Source organism: Ictidomys tridecemlineatus, chromosome 5 (genome assembly GCF_052094955.1).
Source record: "Ictidomys tridecemlineatus isolate mIctTri1 chromosome 5, mIctTri1.hap1, whole genome shotgun sequence".
Lineage (NCBI taxonomy): Eukaryota > Metazoa > Chordata > Mammalia > Rodentia > Sciuridae > Ictidomys > Ictidomys tridecemlineatus.
The window spans coordinates 92,228,375-92,249,089 of NC_135481.1; positions in this window are offsets into that span (position 1 = coordinate 92,228,375).

The window sequence follows — 20,715 nt, forward strand, 5'->3', positions numbered from 1 at the left end:
CTGGGTGAGTGCAGCCCAGAGAAACTGATTTTAACCTCAGGCCTCTAGAACCATGTTGGATAAAAAACATTTCCATTGCTGTAAGCCACCAAATTGGTTAGAGAAGCAAAAGGGAAATGTACCTGAACCATGTTGAAGTTCCAAAGCTTGAACAGCTTGGATCTAAGATAATTTATCCTACAAACTGTGGCTGGATTTCTTTTAATAATGTATGGGCTTTGTTTCATTCTTTTGGATAAATTGTCACCTTAGTAAGATAGATCTTTTAGGTGAATAATAACATACCCTCTCTTTTATAACCATGAAACTTAGCAATAAAATGTAAGCCATGCTTCCCTCTCGCTCCATTATCAGTCTTGGATGAAATGGACTAATAAGGAGTCCACTTCCTTCTCCAGGATAGGAGCTAATGATAATATTGAGGGAAAGAAGGATAGCTAGTTGAAGAAGGGGTCACAACATTAGCCACTACCATTCAGATGTTTTAAATCTAATTTATTCTAAAGACTACAAGAACCAGCCAATACTAACATCCGTAACTTAGCCAAGAAGGATCCTCCTCACCACACCAACAGCCAGCTGTGTCTATCCTTAATATAGGAGCTCTTAAAATTCACCTTCCTTTCTCAAGAAGTCAAAGACTTCAGGAATTTCTTTTTTATATAGCTTCTTCATTTTCTTTGACTTATTGTGATCACTAAAATATAATTTTTAAAAGAAACTTGTGAACATAAAGTTTAATTCAGTCTAGACATAAAGATAGTATTTTAGCAAGACATCTGTGAGTTAATCATTAACCAAATTCCTTCTGTAATCCACTAGTAAGAGTTGAGTAAAGTGGGGATTAATATTTATGTATCTAGGATTATACATATATACATATATAATTTTTTCATATACACAAAAACTAAAGGAGAAATAAAATTAACTATTGAGTAATAAATTTAACTGTCTTAATAAAATGGAGTTTTATCAAGAAAGAGAAGCATGATAACTGGAAATAAATTTCTTCAAAACAAATTTTGTTTGTATAATTGGTGTTTTTACAATAGGATGTTTTAGGATGAATATATATAGTATAATGGTTACATAGTGAAGCAAATTACGTATCTATTCTTTTCCATAATAAGTTTTTGTGTTGACAAATAAAGTTAAAAATCTTCTTATTTGACAGAAATCCCCACACAGTATCACTAACTATATGCCTTATACTCTATATTAGATATCTAGACTAGTTCATTCTATATATGTACTTCTCTGTATTCTTTGAGCATATATTAGAAACAGATTGTCTGGGTACAAAATTATCAATTTCCAACTTTTCGTATCATTCATATTTTCTGTGTTTGGTGCATAATGTTTTCGAGTCAGAAAAAAATAACTAATGCAATATTTAAAGAGTCAAAGGCCAGCAATCATAGGGATTACAATATTGATCACAAGGGGTTATTTCTATGAAAAGAGTCTGAACAGCAGATGTAAACTCATCTTCAATGTCTAGATTTCAAGGCAAAATAGTTCTAATTCCCCCTTAAGAATATGTTAAGTACAGCTTTAGAATTGCTGATCAAGTGAACATACAAGGAGTTGGGGATTCCTCCCCCCATGTTTTCCCTTGTATCTCCTCATCCATCTGTCCAATTTTCACTAAGTATATGTATAGCAAAAGTTTGTGCTGTATGCCTTTCCTAATAACAAAATGTTAGGAAAAATGTTAAGTAATATAGAGAAAAAATATTAAGCACCTGAGTAATAATGTACCTAAATTTCTTACTATATACTAATATGCTATTTGCCACTTTGAGCAATATGGCAAATGCTATTCAGGAAACTCTGTAGTAAGGAAAACAGGTGGGGCTCAGCCTAGTAGCAGGTTTGAGTACAGGCTGCAGATGTCTGGGAAGCATCGTGCATCAGCTGCACAGAAGTAGACAGCTGAGTCTCCAGGATGGGTGGCCGTGATGTTCAGGGAGAAGTGTTTGGCTTTCTTATTCAACACAACAATGAATCTTTGGACTTGATTTATCTCCTTATTTGAACGAATGTCTATAATACGCTGGGGACCTTTTCCAACTTCTTGCTTATACCAAGGGAAGTACTCTGAACCACTGATTGAATAAGTACAGTTGATAACAGCGCTGTCTCCCTCCTGAACACTCAGGGTAGAAGGATGCTGCTCCACCTTCTCTCCTTGGCTCACATCTGGGAAAGAAAAAGAAAAACAAGAAGTTTGGCCATTACTCTCCATAATTTTATTTTCCTTCAGGACATTCAGGAGATCTAAATAAACCTAATCATCTCCCTGGACATTAAAAGAACATTCAATAGTATACTCTATTATCCCCCAATCCTCAACTCACAGCTCAGCTGTAGCCAAAAGAACATGAATAAAGAATAAATCACTGTCTTCATTATTCTTCTTTTAGACCACAGATTTGATCTCTAGCCAGGAGAGGTCTTTCTGTTATCAGGTTGTCACTTTGTTTCCTCTAACAATTATAGTGGCTTCTGTTATTACCTACCCAGCCAATAAGAAAAAGGCTTCTGCCTTCAGCCTATGCATTCAGAAACTACCACAAAGAACACGTCATCTATTCTGCACCAGCTAGGGTAGACTGCCCCCTTGTGGTCATATCCTTAACTACTGAAATCCCTGGTAAAATGGTCTTTCCTTCCCCCAAGAGGAACTCAGACACATAAAAGTGTCAATAGGACTATTAAATAGGTATCAGATCAGAAATTAAATGCACAGTTAGTATGTAGAGATCAAGGTTGATGTTTGTGCACACTACTGAGACATTGTTAATAAATTGGAAAGTGATAGGTGCTGCTGGTATTGATACAGCCATGGGCTAACTTGATAAGTTTGAAATCAAGGAAGCTCTCTCATAAATGAAGGAACACTTAATACTTTCCCTTTCAGCAAAATCTTCCTCCAAGATATGTCTATGACAGAGAAAAATTTTTCATCAAATTAACTTGTAAGCCAAAGAACAGAAAGACAGAAGACCACTGAATATTGGAAATGCACATTATATCAGAATCTGCTGCTACAAACCTGGTCCTGCCCATCACTTACCATTCCCCAAGAAGAGGCAGTACCAAAGTCAAACTGTGACATCTTCCCTCAGTAAAGGTGCCTGGGATAAAAGATCAAATCTTAATGGTAAAGGAGTACAGGGATACATTCTTGAGTCATTAATACTCCAACATCAGTAACAGGTGGACAGTTTGGATTGAATTGCCATGAGAAATTTGATGTGCTTAAGAAAAATTTTCCTATTTCTGATGGCTTCTATTCTGCAAAGTACTGAGAGAAAGAGAAGAAATGCTCAAAACATCAAACTACAGATTCAAAATATGTAACCACACATAAGTTTATTCTTGATGTGACTTAATAGTCTGCTATCAAATGGATTATTGTCCATAAATGCAATGACTATCTTATATCATCCCTGGAATTTCCTCTTAACCTAAGAGCCAATCCTCCTAGGATGACCTTCTGCTGCCTTGATTAATGATTTTTCACAGATTTACACTACAAAGTGCTTTCTACAAAACTTTGATAAAGTATTTCAGCTCTGAATATTTCCAGGATTATTTCCACTTGCCAAAAAGCCTGCTCTCATCTATTTTAATTCCTTGATGTTAACCTAACCCTAACCTACTTTGCAGAATAGAAGCCATCAGAAATAGGAAAATCTAATATCTATAAGAAGAAAATCTAGGAATGCTTACCAATTGCCTGTATAAGATAAGATAATACAAAGAGAGGAAGCAGAACTCCCAAACTAACCATCAGTAATGGCTTCAGGCAAACCAAGATGACCTTACTTCCAGAGTCAAGGCCCATTTCCACCAATTTGTCCTCACTACTCTTCTGGAATCACAGAGAGTAAATCTAACACATATCATGCCATTATAGATTTAAGGATATGTGTGATGACAATGTTTGACTCAATAAATAAGTGTGTGTGTGTGTGTGTGTATAAAATATTTTCATATATATGACATTCATCCATTCTAAATTTTTCTATTACTTTCCTATTCTTCATATAATAGAATTTGCAATTTCTTGGAAATAATTCTGTATTCTTGGATAGAGATACTTTGGGTCAATGTTTGCCTTTTTGAGTTGTGACATTCAGAAAAAAAAGATTTTATGCCACCTTCAGGGACTGTCAGCTGCAGGAGTACAATGTTGTCCTCTGTGTCTTAATTTCAATGATCATCCTGACTGACAATGTACAAGTGATGCTGATGATGGTGGTATCTTCCTTCAGGGATGGCTTCCTGGGCTAATGAATATACATTGCTACATGTAGGAAAGGCCATAGAGATGATCTGGGTGTTGAGGATGTCCTGTCACTTATATCTCTTTTTTTTTATTTTATTTTATTTTTTTTTAAAGAGTGAGAGAGAGAGAGAGAGAGAGAGAGAGAGAGAGAGAGAGAGAGAGAGAGAGAGAGAATTTTTTAATATTTATTTTTTTTTTTTAGTTCTCGGCGGACACAACATCTTTGTTGGTATGTGGTGCTGAGGATCGAACCCGGGCCGCACGCATGCCAGGCGAGCGCGCTACCGCTTGAGCCACATCCCCAGCCCTGTCACTTATATCTCACTCCAAGAGCAGCCAGTGACTGGTGGTGGAATGATTTGTTAGCAGAATAACAAGAAGATAAGAATAAAAAACAATACAAGGGATCAATGCAAGAATGAGTTGTTTCTTTAAAAAAGTAAACAAGATTTATTAGCCCTTAACCAAACCAGCTGAAAGAAAGAGGGAGAAGACCCAAACCAACAAAATTGAAAATAAAACTTTCTGAATTGAGCTTTTGCAATTTATTGTATTAGATTTTCAAAATTCCTTCTCTTAGCAATTTCACTTTTTAGCACTATAATTAAAAGTGATGTCAATAACTTTTACTCAATGCAAGACTATGAACTGAATTTTTGATAATTTCTGTTTAAGACGAATGATGCAACAGATACAGAAGTTCTAAAAATATGCTAGAACAATATTATTTCATAGCTTAGTTGGAAAAATAACTTTTATTAAATCAATTCTAGGGAATTGATTTTTGTAACATGAATTATCTTCTTATACAAATCAATTTTCTGTGAGTTTGACTTAAATTTTCAATGTAAAATAATACATCAAAATTTTAATATTTGCACAGATATTTTCTATAACTGGTGGATTTCTGATTACTGGATAGAGACTCCATAATGTGTATATAATTCAGAATGTTTATTCATGCATCCTGATGCTATATTTTTAATTATAAGAAACATTAATTTTAAAATTATCCTTCTTAGAAAAATTAAGTTCTAAGTTCATTCTAAACTTTACACATAAATGGAATTCTACTTCATCATCAGTTACTATCTTTACATATAATTCCTATATCTGATCAGGAAAACAATCCCAACTACAATAGCCTCAAAAAAAAAATAAAACACCTGGGAATAAACCTACACAAAGAGGTGAGAGAACTCTACAATGAAAACTATAGAAATCTAAAGAAAGAAATTGAACAAGACACTAGAAGACGGAAATAACTCCCATGTTCTTGGATAGGCCAAAATAATACTGTCAGAATGATGGTGCTACCAAATACAACATAGAGATGCAATGCAATCTCCATTAACTACAATTAAATTCTGGCATTCATCCCAGAATTTAGAAAAATTTGTCCTAAAATTCATATGTAAGAGTAAGAGATCTACAGTAGCCAACTGGGAAAAAGAAAAAATAGCTATGCTGGGGCATCACAATACCTGACCTCAAATTATGCTAAAGAGCTACAGTAACAAAAACAGCATGGTATTGGCATAAAATGAGATGCATAGACCAATGGGAAAGACTAGATACACAGAAAAGACAATACAGACACAATCATCTGATCATTGACAAATATACTAAAAAGCTATGTTGTAGAAAATGTAGCCTTTTTAACAAATGGTGATGGAAAACTGGATATCCATGTGTAGAAGAATAAGGTTAGATACCTATCTCTCACCCTGCAAAAAAAAAATCCTCAAAAATGTTTCAAGCAAGAAATTAAACCAGAAAATATGCAACTGCTAGAAGAAAGCATAGGGTCAACATTCCAACATATAAGAGCAGGCAATGATATTCACAAAGGATTTTTAAGACTCAGGAAATAATACCAAATTGAAGCAAATGGGATGACACCAATTAAAAAAAAACATTTGCAACAATCTAAAAGGAATCAATTAAGAAAGAAAGAGAACCTACAGAATGAGAGAAAATTTTTGCTAGCTACTCTTCTGACAAAGGACTAATATCCAAAATATATGAAGAACTCAAAAAAAATAACAAAAAAATGAAGTAATAACCCATTTAATAAATGAACAAATGAACTAAATAGGCACTTCTCTAAGAAAAAAATGCTAATGGCCAATAAACACATAAAAAATCTGCAACATCCCTAGCTATCAGAAAACTTCAAGTCAAAACTACACTGAGAATTCATCTCACCCCAGTTAGAGTGACTACTATCAAGAATATAAACAATAATAAATGTTGGAGAGCATGTAGAGAAAAAGGAAGACTTTGACACTGTTGGTGGGAATACAAATTAGTACAACCAGCCACCTTAGAAACCAATATGGAGGTCTCACAAAAGACCAAGGATGAAATCAACATATGACTCAGCTATATCACACCTGGGCATTTATTCTAAAGAATTAAAGACATCTCACTATGTCAATACATGCATACCCGTGTTTATAGCAGCACAATTCACAATAGCCAAACTATAGAGCCACCTAGGTGTTAATCAGTGGATGATTAGACAAAGAAAGCATGGTTTATATACACACTAAAGTTTTTATAAAGTCATAAAGGAGACTGAAATTATGTCATTTACAGGAAAATTGATAGAAGCTGAGAACATTAGGTTAGGTGAAATAAGCCAAATTCAGAAAGTGAAGTGTCATATGTTTTCTCTCACATGTGGAAGCTACAGACAAAAAGTAAAAGAAAGTTTGGGGTGTAGATCTCATGAAATTCAAAGGGATATCCACAGAAGAAAGGAACCAGAGGGAGGGAGAAAGAGAGGGAAAGGGAAAATATTATGGAATGATTATGGCCAAATTATATTGTTATATTGTGTGTATGAAAACATATGTAGCAATAAATCCACCATTAATATATAATTATAATGCACTAATCAAAAATGGAAAGAATTTTAAAAAGAGATACCACAAAATTATTTTAAATTGCACCATATAAATAATATTATGACATTATGAATAGGAATGAAGACTGAAAAGTTATTTCTCAATGCTACCACTCCATCAATTGTTTTTCTCTTTGTTTCCTCACAGATCTTTCCACAGAAAGATCTTAGTTTTACCTAATACGTTCTTGACAGAGTTATGTGATTAAACATATGAAATTTTCATTATATGACAATTTTTCTATAATAGTGACCACTTAATATGCTTTAATCTAATGTTTTCAGCTTTAATTCAACACATAGTTATAATACTGTCCTTGCTGTTATGCAGATTTAAAACTTGTTATGTTAATATATGTTAATATTCTATGAAGTAATAATAATAACAGACATTCCTGATTCTACATCTGTGCATAATCACTCTGCTATATGGCATCAATTTTTATGCTCAGTGAAGCTAGCCAATCCCTAAAAAACAAATACCAAATGTCTTCTTTGATATAATGAGAGCAACTAAGAATAGAGTAGGGAGGAAGAGCAGGAAGAAAAGATTGACATTAAACAGAGGCATGAGATGGGAGGGAAAGAGAGAGAAAAGTGGAATTGCATGGAAATGGAAAGAGACCCTCATTGTTATAAAAAACTACATAAAAGAGGTTGTGAGGGGAATTGGAAGAAAAATAAGGAGAGAAATGAATTACAGTAGATGGGATAGAAAGAGAAGATGGGGGGGGAGGGGGATAGTAGAGGATAGGAAAGGTAGCAGAATACATCAGTCACTAGTATGGCATTATGTAAAAATGTGAATGTGTAACCTATGTGATTCTGCAATCTGTATTTGGGGTAAAAATGGGAGTTCATAACTCACTTGAAACTATTGTTCGAAGTATGATATGTCAAGAGCTTTGTAATGTTGTGAACAACCAATAAAAAAAAATTAAAAAAAATAAAAATAACCTAGACTTTACAAACTTTTCAAAGGATTCTAATCACTCCAAAATGCTTTATTGCAATGTCCACACATATTTATTTATTTTGCAATAATTTACCAGCCACACTAATTGCCACCCACAGACATTAGGAATCCCTGCGTGCACCTGCTCTTGGAATGGGCTAGACCAACTGCTCAGCTCATAGGCTGCACACTGTGTCCTTCAATCTCAGGTCATTTGTGTCGTTTTCCTAAAGCCCCAAGTGTTTCCTCTGCTCATGCACATGCTCCATCCTCTTATCAGATTCACTTACAAAACATAAGTTCAAACACAAAATTATTAAGGATTTCAATATAGCAACAGCTCACTATTATGTCAAACTCCAGACCCTTCCTGAGTGCCAGGCCCTGAGAACTGTAGGGGTCACATTCCCAGGAAGCTGGTCCTGCTCCCAGCTTCACTGGAATTGTCCAGGTGGGAGGATATGGACTCACTCCTTCCTAGGCAATCCCTTACATTTATATGAGGAGCTTGCAATGCTGAAAATCTGTTCACATTGCAATTAGTCCACATGCAGGTTTAAACTTTGGGTTTGTTTGTGAGAATGTTGGGTAGGTGGCTACAGAAAATAAAGATTTCTTTGGGGGTAATGCTGGAAAGATTTGTACTCCCTTTCCCACACCCTAAATAATGTTAGAAAATCATGAGTAATAGATTCATTCAAACTGCAAGGAAATACACTGGATTTCCATTTAACAAAATTATACATTAATGAGCATTTCTTCAAACAGTACTATATGGAAATGATTAAATGAATATTTTCATCACTGTTGTATGAGAACACATTGTAGAACTCTATCCATAGTTATCTTTGCATTCAGGAGTCTTCTGCCCTGTCTAGCTCAGAGCAAAAACTCTAATCAGATTTCCTGAGTAGGAATCCCACCCAAAATTCAGTGGATTATAAGCATCAGAGCTCAAAAAGTCACTTTTCCACTATAATCCTGACACTCAAAAACAAAAAGGAACTTTTCTTTACATTTTTCAGAGGTTATGGGAGTGAAAAAATCTGAATACAAACATTACATATGTACAAGATTACTAAACTCACATCATATTTTCCTTTTTGTTGGAAATTGAACAATCTGCTAGAACACTGGGACATCTCTTTCTTTTCTCAATATTCATATACTTTTTCCAAGAACTTTCAATCACAATAACTTAGATGTTATTTACAAGCTCAGCCAGGGGATCTGTTTTTGTTGTTTTAGTTGCTGCTATTGCTGTTGTTTACACAAATGGAGCACAGCTTTTCATTTTTCTGGTTATACATCATGTACAGCCCACCATTCATACAATCATACCTGTACATAGGATAATAATGTCCATCTCATTCATCTTTCCCTCCACACACCTATTCCCCTCCCCCTTCCTACCCTCTGCCCAATTCAAAGTTCCTCCATTCTTCCCTTCCCCCATCCCCCAATATGGATAAGCATCCACTTATCAGAGAAAATATTTGGCCTTTGGTTTTTTGTGATTGGCTTACTTCACATAGCATGATATTCTCCACTTTCATCCATTTACCTGTAAATACCACAATGTTATTCTTTAAGGCTGAGTAATATGCCATCATATATATATATATATATATATTGGTACCAGGGGTTGAATTCAGGGGCAATCAACCACTGAGCCATGTCCCCAGATATATTTTATATTTAGAGACAGGATCTCACTGAGTTGCTTAGTAACTCGTTTTTGCTGAGGCTGACTTTGAACTCACAATCCTCCTGCCTCAGCCTCCCTGGCCTGTAGGATTACAGGAATGCACCTCTGTGTCCAACTCCACAGTTTCTTACCTATTCATGGATTGAAGGGCATCTAGCCTGGTTCCACTGTTTAGCTATTCAGAATTGAGCTTCTATGAACATCAAGGTGGATGCTTCACTGTAGTGTGCTGATTTTAACTCCTTTAGGTACAGACCAAGGGATAGCTGGGTCAAATGGTGGTTCTTTCCCAAATTGTCTAAGGAACCTCCATATTGCTTTCCAAAGTGATTGCACCATTTTGCAATCTCACCAGGAGAAAAGCCAGCCTCTTCAACAAATGGTGCTGGGAAAACTGGAAATCCATATGCAGCAAAATGAAATTAAACCTCTATCTCTCACCCTGCACAAAACTCAACTCAAAGTAGATCAGGACCTAGGAATTAGACAGAGACTGTGCACCTAATAGAACAAAAGAAGGCCCAAATCTTCATCTTGTCAGCTTAGGACCTGAATTCCTTAACAAGACTCCTAAATTGCAAGAAATACAATCAAGAATCAATAAATGGGAGAGGTTCAAACTAAAAAGCTTCTTCACAGCAAAGGAAACAAACAACGTGAGGAGAGAGCCAACAGGATGAGAGAAAATCTTTACCACATGCACATTAGATAGAGCACTAATCTCCAGGATATATAAAGAATTGAAAAAAACTTAACACCAAAAAATAATAATAATAACCTAATCAATAAATGGGCTAAGGAAATGAGCAGACACTTCACGGAAGAAGAAATACAATTGATAAAAAATATATGAAAAAATGTTAAATATTTCTAACAATTATAGAAATGCAAATTAAAACTTCTCTAACATTTCATTTCACTCCAGTCAGAATGGCAATTATCAAGAATTCAAGCAATAATAAGTACTGGCAAGGATGCAGGAGAAAGGGGGACCTGTTTTAACAGTATCTGGGTCCCTGACATCCTTATCAGTTGTTCCAGTGCTTTTTTATTAGAAATTTTTCCTGCATAGAGTTTTTGTGTGGAAAACTCCCACTCAAATAGAATGATAGTACTGAGAATTCTCCCATTACCATAGGTGACAGTGCTATGACATGAATTAGGACACCCATAGCTGTGCAGAGGCTGCTGGGAAAGTCTTCTCTGAGGCACAGGCAGTGGGTGCAGGTGCAGCTGAAGTTTGCAGACAGGCTGCAGGTCCCCAGGGAGCACTGTGCCTCCCTGCACAGAGGTAGGTGCCTGAGTCTTCCAGGTGGGAGGTGGAGATGTTCAGGGTGCTGTAGCGCTCTTGAAAATTCAGCACTCCCTTTAACCTTCCCTCCTGCTTTGTCCCTGAAGCCAGGAAAAACAGACTGAAGAGGCTGCCCCCAGGACTCTGTCGGAACCACTGCACTCTGTCCATGGAGGTGGAAAAATTGCACTTCAGAATAGAGCTGGCTCCTTCCTGGAGCCTCAGGGCTGAAGGACTCTGCTCCACCTGCTGCCCTCTCACCCCTGCTTGGAAAGAGAAAAGCAAACACAGCTGGTGTCACTGGGGAATCCATGACCAGTTCACACACCTGTAGAGTATCCCAGGAAATGCCCAGAGGATGGAGCACAGGGAGGGGGCTTGGTGCCAGCTCTCCCTGCCCTCCCTCACACTGTCAGCCCTACAACACCCCCAGCCCCATCTGGGAGGAACCCTACTCACAGCAAAGCTGCACCCACAGAAGCCCCAGCAGAGCCCCCAGTCCCCTCTGCATGGCTGCTGGCCTGGCTGCTGGGTCTTCTCCCTGCTCTGCAGGTGTCAGGTCTTGGGCCAGACAAGCTTGTTCTTCCAGGCAACAGATTCCACCTGACTCCCTGAGCACCAGTCACATCTGAGCCCTGACCTTCCCCTAACAGGGAGCTCCACCCCCAATGGCCCAGGGAGACAGCAGTGGTGGCTCCAAAAATTGTGTGAGGACAGCGCAGGGGGTAGGGGACCATGTATTCAACGAATGAAGATTATTTTTATCTTTAATAGCTGATGTAAGAGAAATTTGTGGGAAAATATATGAAGAAGAGCAGCAACACTTTAGGGAATAACCTAAGTCTCAACTCACAGGAAGAGTAAGCCCATTTCCTTACATTCTGTGGTTAACAGGGAATTTGAGAAATCAATTATATGAAAATTCTTATCAAAGAAACTATATGATAGCATGCAATGAGCATTAAGAAATAAAAAACATTTCATGAAATGAGGATCTTCTTCTACATTGAAAATGTTTCCAACAAGAGTTTCATTGGTATAAAGGAAAAAAGGTTATGCCTATGATGTCCACTATATTTTATTCTCTACTTCTCCCCTTCTGCTATCCAGCCTCTTCCCTTACACCCTGAAGGCCACACATTGCTGCCCATGTCACTATTGCCCTGTCCCTTTCTTCTTCTGCCTTTGGTCTTCATTTTTTTATCTTTTCTTCTGCCTATTTTTTTTTCCTTCTAGTCTCAAAGAAGATATATAAAAAATTTTGCTATCAAGAGTATTGGAATAATTTCTAAATCAGTGTATTTTGAGAATTTCTGTAATAAAACAAAAAAATGAGACCAAGTACTAGGAATGTTTTCTAATGGATCTCCATCCTTATATGCCAAGTAAAATTCCAATTTCTTAATCTCTGCTCAGAAAATCATCCTTCCAATGAATTTATAGATATGAGTTCCAATAAATATAGGTAGTCTCCAGCTTTCCGAGGTTTCATGTAGAATGGCAGAGCTGAAGACCTGAGATGAACTTTCACAAGCACAGGATGCCCCCTTGCCATTCTTGAGTCTCACTTAATTTTTCACCCTCTAGAAATCCACAGAAGTTATTCCTCCTGTAGCCTGGAGTGCCCCCTGGTGGACTGATTCCATTAATGTATGTCACCTAAGACCAATCAAGTCCTCAGCAGTCATTCAACCCAGCCCCACTCACTCTATGGTACCTGGTTCAGGAAATGCAGATGGTCATAGAATAAAATGACTGTCTAGAGTCAGTGAAAATAAAAATAAACCACTTTCCCGAGTGGGGAAGTAGCTTAGTGGTAGAGCAAATGACACAAGCCTCTGGATTCAAAACCCCAGCCAATTAAAAAAAAATAAAAATGAAAAAAATTTTTAGAAATTTTTGAACAAGTTTTATGAAATTTTCTGCATAATGCTTTTTTTTAACCTGGGGATTGAACCCATGTGTGCTCAGTCAGTTAGCCACATCCCCAGTCCTTTTGTTTTCTTTTTCTTTGTTTTTTTTTCTATATATCTCCATAGATTGTATTCTGACATATTATACATATATGGAGTATAACTTCCCATTTGTCTGGTTGTACATGATGTGTAATTACACTGTGTATTGATATATGAACATAGGAAAGTAATGTCCAGTTCATTCTATTATCTTTTCTGTTGCCATTCCCCTTCCCTTCTCTTAATTCCCTTTTGTCTAATCCAGTGAATTTCTATTTTTTCCTACCCACCTCCCTTATTGTGAATTAGCATTCGCATATCAGAGAAAACATTTTGCCTTTGGTTTGGGGGGTTGGATTATTTCACTTAGCACAATAGCCTCCAGTTCCCTCTATTTACTGACAAATGCCATAATTTCATTTCTCTTTATGGCTGAGTAATAGTCCATTGTGTATAAATACATTTTCCTTATTCATTCATCTGCCAAAGGAAACCTAGACTGGTTCCACAGTTGAACTATTGTGAATTGAGCTGCTATAAATATTGATGTGGCAGCATCACTGTAGTATGCTGATTTAAGTCCTTTTTGGTATATACTAAGGAGTAGGATAGCCAGGTCAAATGGTGGTCCCATTCCAGGTTTTCTGAGAAATATCCATACTGTTTCCAGAGTGGTTGTACCAATTTGTAGTCCCATCAGCAATGTATGAGTGTACCTTTTCTCCCACATCTTCTCCAACATTTATCATTACTTGTTTTCTTGATAATTGCCATTCTGACTGGAGTGAGATTAAATCTCAGAGTAGTTTTTAAATTGCCCTTCTCTAATTGCACTTCCTTAATTGTTCATAAATATATTGACATTTTTTCACATATTTGCTGAATGATCATATTTCTTCTTCTGTGAAGTGCCTGTTCAGTACCTTTTCCCATTTTTTGATTGGGATACTTGTTTTTTTTTTTTTTTTGGTGTTAAGTTTTTTGAGTTCTTGGCAAGGATTGTCTTTCATTCTGTAGGCTCTCTGTTCACATTCTTGATTGTTTCCTTTGCTATGAAGAAGCATTTGATTTTGCATCTGTCCCATTGGTTGATTCTGATTTTACTTCTTGTGTTTTAGGAGTCTGGATTGGAAGTTGGTTCCCAAGCAAACATGATGTACATTTGGTCCTACTTTTTCTTCTGTCAGTTGCACCATCTCTGGTCTAATGCCTACGTTCTTGATCCACTTTGAGTTATTTTTTTAAAATATTTTTATTAGTTGTTGATAGATCCTTATTGTATTTATTTAGGTATATCTGGTGCTGAAGATGGAACCCAGTGCCTCACACATGGTAGGCAAGTGCTCTACCACTGAACCACAACCCCAGCCCGAGTTATTTTTATTTTGAGACAGGATCTCACTAAATTGCTGAGGCTGGCTTTGAACCTGCAGTCCTTCAGCCTCAGTCTCCTTAGCCTCTGGGATTATAGGCCTGTGCCATCACCCCCAGCTTGTAAACTACATTTTAAAACAAGTTAGTAGTTATCCTAGAATATTCATCCAATTTATCTAATTTAGTTCAAAATAAATCAACATCAATCACATTTTACTAATAGTGAATAATAAGTGTATTTAAAAGGGAGGAAAAACTAGTTAAATTCTATAGGAAAAGACAAAAAAAACATATCTGTAATATAATCAAAGTGTAGGACCCTGAGAGGAGGATGAAGTGAAGGTGAATGATCCCAGAGACTGGAGAAGCACTTATTTAGGAGATACTCGAACAAAATCCTTCTGTAGAAGGTGAACAATTTCTCCTCCCTTCTCTGCCTTGATATGAGAAGGATAGACAAGAATATGAATAACCCTCTCTGATAGCTTTTAAGACTTTTCATCATGTTTAAGAGAAATTCACAAATACCGGAATTATTGAAAGTCATAAAATACTACATATGGACCAAAGCTCTGACTTCCCCTACAATCCTGGCCCTTTCATCACTCATTACCCCAACTCTCCGTTCATCTTTCAATTTACAGGTGAAGCTCCCAGGAGTTTTACTGTAAATCTACATCATCTACAAATATGTAAAACAACAGACAATACATAGTATTCCATTAATAGTTTTTTACTTGATGCAATATGATACACCCTGTGTATAGCTTTCTGTAACTGCTTTTATGAACTCAATAATAAATCCTGTAGGTATCCTCATGTTAGCAGAGATAGGTTCTGCTGCTGCCTAGCACCACATCACAGCTTGTCTAGTTTGTGCTGTCCTTCCTCTGTTGATGAACACTCCAGCTGTTGTTGGTTATTTGCTATGAAATATAACATGGCAGTAAACTGTGCAAGGCATTCCCCTTTAACCACATGTGGCCATTTTACTCTAGGTACAGAGACAAGGAGGAACTAAGAGGAAGGAACAGGTGGCCAGCAGGTGAAAAGCATCAGGAAAGTGGGAAGCCCAGGGACAATGGCTGATAGGAGGAAGAGAATGAATTGATGTTCTGATTATTGTGTGGATGGCTTTTGTGTTTATTGCTTTTGTTATTTGTACATTGGAGCTGTAGCTTTTCAACACATTAGGTAAACTCTGAAGTTACTGTCCTAAAAAAAACCTGGTGTGTAGTTTCTACCAAGAAGTCACTGAGATGATTCTAAAGATACTAAAGGTAGGGAAGAAGTAGAATGTGCAAGGAGAAAATGCAGTGGAATAACACTGAGGAAATAAAAATAATAATAATGTAGGGCATAGAAAAATATATAGTGTTTATGTGATTGCATACATGTTTATTTAGTCATATAAATAACTTAAGAGTAGTTATCATAAGAAGAGAAATATTCTCTAAGTTTTCTAAAATGTTAAAAAGTTAAAAACTGATAAATAAATATGAAACAGTTTAGTGTCAATGGAACAGAGAACAGACTTTTAAAATGAAGGTAAAAGCCAACAATATACCAAGCAACTCAATCCAAACCTATCAATGCACAAAAAGAGATTATCTGATTGAATCTTATATAATGCTTTTCATCAGCAATGTAAGGACAATAATTCCCAGCTAATGTTGTTCTCAAGTTTTGTTCAATTAATCAACAGTTATTGAATCAAAACTAAAAATCTTGCCTACATACTGCTTGTGAAAAGCTTAAAGTGAAATAACCAGGAAAGCAGAACATATAGAATGTAACTCTTCCTGGTGCCCCTGTGTGTGAGGACTGGAGCCATATCCTCCATCCACATCCACTAAACTCACTGCACCCAATAAAGAGATGTCCCATAAGAAGACCCATTCTGATGGTCAAGGAGGAGTGCAGGAGAACAGCAAGTTACTCATTTGCTGCAAGTTACTTATTAGCTGTTGGAGAGGAGCAATCTGTGCCCACAGGGTGAAGAATGATGAAGGTAATGAAATTAGCATTCAGACAGAAAAGAGAATTAGGAAAGACAAGAAAACAGAAGGAAACAAAATACCATGAATAACTGAAGAATTCCCTTCAAAAGAAGGGAAAATAAAAAAAATGAGAAAATTCCATCTACTAAGATAGCAGAGGACAAAGAAGCCACATCAAAATAAGAGCTTTTAGATTTTTCTCACTTATTCCTTTACTTCCATTATTTTGCAATTTAGAATGTTTTAAGAATTATTCAATGCAGGCACCATAAATTCATAGAATATTGGATCAGAGAGGCTTTGACAAGCACTCAGAGGGGTATTATGGATTGAATTCTGTCTCACCAAAAATGGTGAAGCCCTGAACCTTAGAACATTTAGAACATGATGTTGTATGAAGACAGGGTCTTTTAAGAAGTAAGAAATGTAAAATGAAGTCATAAGTGGATTTTACTTCACAATGACTGGTGTTCTTAACAGAAGAGGAATTAGGGCACAGAGTTGCGCATCCTCAGAGGACTTAAAAAGAAGACGTCATTGTGAGAAGACATCACTTACTCACCAAGGAAAGAAGACTCAAGAGAAAGGATCCTGCAGAAAACTTGATCTTGTACTTGCAGACTCCAGAACTGGGAGAAAACGAATTCCTGTTGCTTGAAATACACAGCCTGGCAATTTGTTATAGCAGTTCTAAAAAAATAGTAAAACTTCAATATTCTATTATATGGAACAGATCACAAAAGCAATTTGAAATTAAAAGTATATAAGCAAACTCTCTTCAACATTTTAACACTCAACACTTTAAGGCATTTTTTTTCTTAAATAAAAGGGCTCCCTTGTCTTTGATAATTAAGACTGGAGGACAAATTATCCTTATTAAGAAAATGAGATATTCTGTAAATGCTATAATGTTGAATCTATGTCTTTATGTATTTGTCCAAACCCAGATGATATATGACACCAAAAGTGGCCCCTAATGTAAAGCAGGAACTTTAGGTAACAATGATGTTGGGGTATAGTTTACTGGTGGCACCAAGTGTACTGCTGTTGGGGAGGGTGTTGATAAGGGAAGGCTAAAAGGGGCCAGGGTGGGTGTTTGAGAAATCTCTGTAACTTCTTCTCAATTTGGCTATACATAAATACCCCCCCAATTAAGTTTTTAAAAAGGGGGTAAGGGCTTGCAAATGTGATGGGTAGAACAAATGTAGATGAGAAGAACGAAGATAATAATATTAAATAAAGAGCAGATATATAAGTGTACAGTATGCAGAAAATGTAAATTACATAAATGTTAAATGAAACTCCACCTGATTTATATTTGAATGAGTTAAATATACAAGAAGGAAAGCCCAACAGACAAGAAAAGGCAAAAAGTGTGATAATGTATAAGGTTTGGGAAAAACTGATATCCTACCCAATCACTACTATTAATTGTATAGGAGAGTAAAACCTATGTAGAAGATAATTTTGTGAACCACATACACTAGTCTGAGTATGTGCCTTTTCTTGGACAATGTGCTATTTCCTTATATTGAGTAAAGACTAGTGTATTCCTCTTCTTGAATAGTTTTGACTCTCTTTGTGCTGTTCCTAGATTCATGAAATACATTTCCAATTTTCCACTGGGTTTGGGAAGAGAGCATTTCTTGTTTTGCATGCTGTGGTGGACAGCATGGGGAATGGTCACTGGTACACATTTTTATTAGGTCCTCTCTTTCCATCCTCTCACTTTCAAGTCCTCTCTCAACACATACATACACACACACCACCACCACCACCACCACCACCACCACCATCACCAGCTTCTCCAATGATTCCAGGGTAGCTGGTGCTTCTGACACCTAAACCTTCTGTGAAGACATAGCATAACAGCAGTGCTCCCTAGATGCTCCTCCCATGAGGCAAACCTTCTATCTTCACTTGGACTGTGATGCAAGTTTCTCCATAAACTTCCCACTAAGACTCTGTTGACACCACTGCCATCATCTTCTTTTCTATACTGAGTGGAGTGTTTATGGAGATTCTTTGCTGTTTTTCTAATGGGGTTTCATGAGCATATAGAATAAAAGCATATCTTTAACCTTCAATGGGCACTGCAAGCTGACCCACCTGAGTTATTCTTAGAAAGCAGTCCAGGCTACATAACTGACCAGAGCTACTCATCATTTAGAGAGAGCCATTTTTTTTCAATTGTGCATTTGCTCCCTCCCTTTCTTTTGAACAGCATCCTGAGTCTACCATCTGATTAACCAAAGGAGACGCCCTTCCCTGGCACAAGGAATGTCCTTTTCCTCTCATTGCACTGTTACTGTGTGAGAGGTCTATTTCTTCTTCATTCTTCTCTTCTTTTCCTTTTCTATTAGCAATCGTGGATTGCAAGGGTTTGTGATCTAGTTCTCCCATCACCTCTCCTTCCACATTGTTAGACATTATGCAGATGCCAACTTGTGGCACATTTCTCTCTCTAAAAATATAACGAGTTACAGCAATGTCTACCAGGGTGACCTGGAACAACACGTGGGATCCAAGCTTTTTCTGCAAGGATGAGCAAAGAGATGATTTCATTTTTTGAGGGTTTTACCTTGAAATTAGTTTGGCCCTGCATGAGGAACTAACACTGTCAACCTCTGTTTTCACTTTCACTAGTAAAGAGCTGAGTGTGGGTGATGCCCACTCTTTCTGCTGCTGCTCTGGACATTTGAATGATTTTGCATCAACCAGACATACAGGTGGCACACACCATAGATTGTGTTGAAAACAGAATAGACACCAGAGGCAGACACTCATCAGTCAGGCCCCTGGGTGCTGCTCAGATTTTGTGCTCAGCTCCCCCTGGAGTTTCTGCTACAGTGTCACCCAGACCACAGTAAACACAGCTGAGTCTGACTCTTGGATGGAGGCTTTCTCCAAGTGGAAGGAGGTGTTTTCTCTATTGTATGTGGCTTCAAAACCTTTGTTGCTGACTTTTTCATTGGACTTTGAGACTCTAAAGAGGAGCTGTGGACCTTCTCCAGGATATTGCACATACCAGAACAGAGAAGGGTACCCTGTGGTTGAATAACTGCAGTTTATAGTCAGCAAAGCCCCCTCTGTCAAGATCACTTGACCTTCGGTCTGTGTCACTGAGTTTCCTTGAGTTCTTCCTGCACAGAGGAAAAGATTTGGGTCACCTTAGGATAAAGCTCTTAGATAAATTAATGGTTAAAAACTTTGCTAACATCATAGAAGTTTCCAAATTTTAAAAGACATTTTACTCACCAAGTATCGGGAGAATCATCATCACTAAGCCTAGAGAAGTATCCATCTTTAGACTGTCAACTAAATAATGTCCTTGATTCTTAACATGAAGAACGTTGAAGTCATAATGAAATGATGAACCTAAAGTTGCAATTCACACAGGAAATGAGCTAGTGTTAGGAAGCTGCTCCCCCTGGTGGGCAGGGACTGAACTGGGGAGAATGACTTCCTGGACTCCTTGAGAATTCACAACTATGTCCTCAACCCGACCACATTTATTAGCACATATCAGTCTTCAGGTGACCCTTATAAATATAAGGGACAGTTCTCATAACCTCTAAGTTATACTTAGGACTCTACCTCCCATGTAAATTCTTAAGAAGACCATACCAAGTTGTGCCTATAGCCCAGAATATATCAATTGTCTATGGATTTTAATCCATGCCTTTATACTCTCAGGCATCAATTATTGGAGAACCACAATCCATTAAAATATCCTAGAAGTGCTTTGAGTTTAATGAAAGGAAGTAATAATAAGTCAAATAATTAATGAGAAATCTGCATTTTTCAGTCAGTACCCCACATGTAGAGCAGTGACTGAAATTTATTAGGTGCACAATTTATTGGTATTTATTGGAACAAATATAATTAAAAGATGGAAAGATCATACTTCCCCTCTTCTAAAATAAAGCAAATTGCAAAAATCTTATCTTTTTAATTAAAGCTTGCAGAGAAAGAAATACTCTCTAATCAATATGCATATACTCTTTAATTTCAGAATCATTGAAAAATGATAATTTTGAATCCTAGACAGAAGAAACACCAAAATTTAGTAACTGAATGCATATAGAATAATCCAAGATTAATGTCAATCCCTCCACTGTTTCACTGGCTCCAAGACAGGTAGCCCACATATGCAAATCAGGCAAGGCCCACATATGCAAGTCAGGCACGGCAATAATTAATATAGCAATAATTAATACAGAA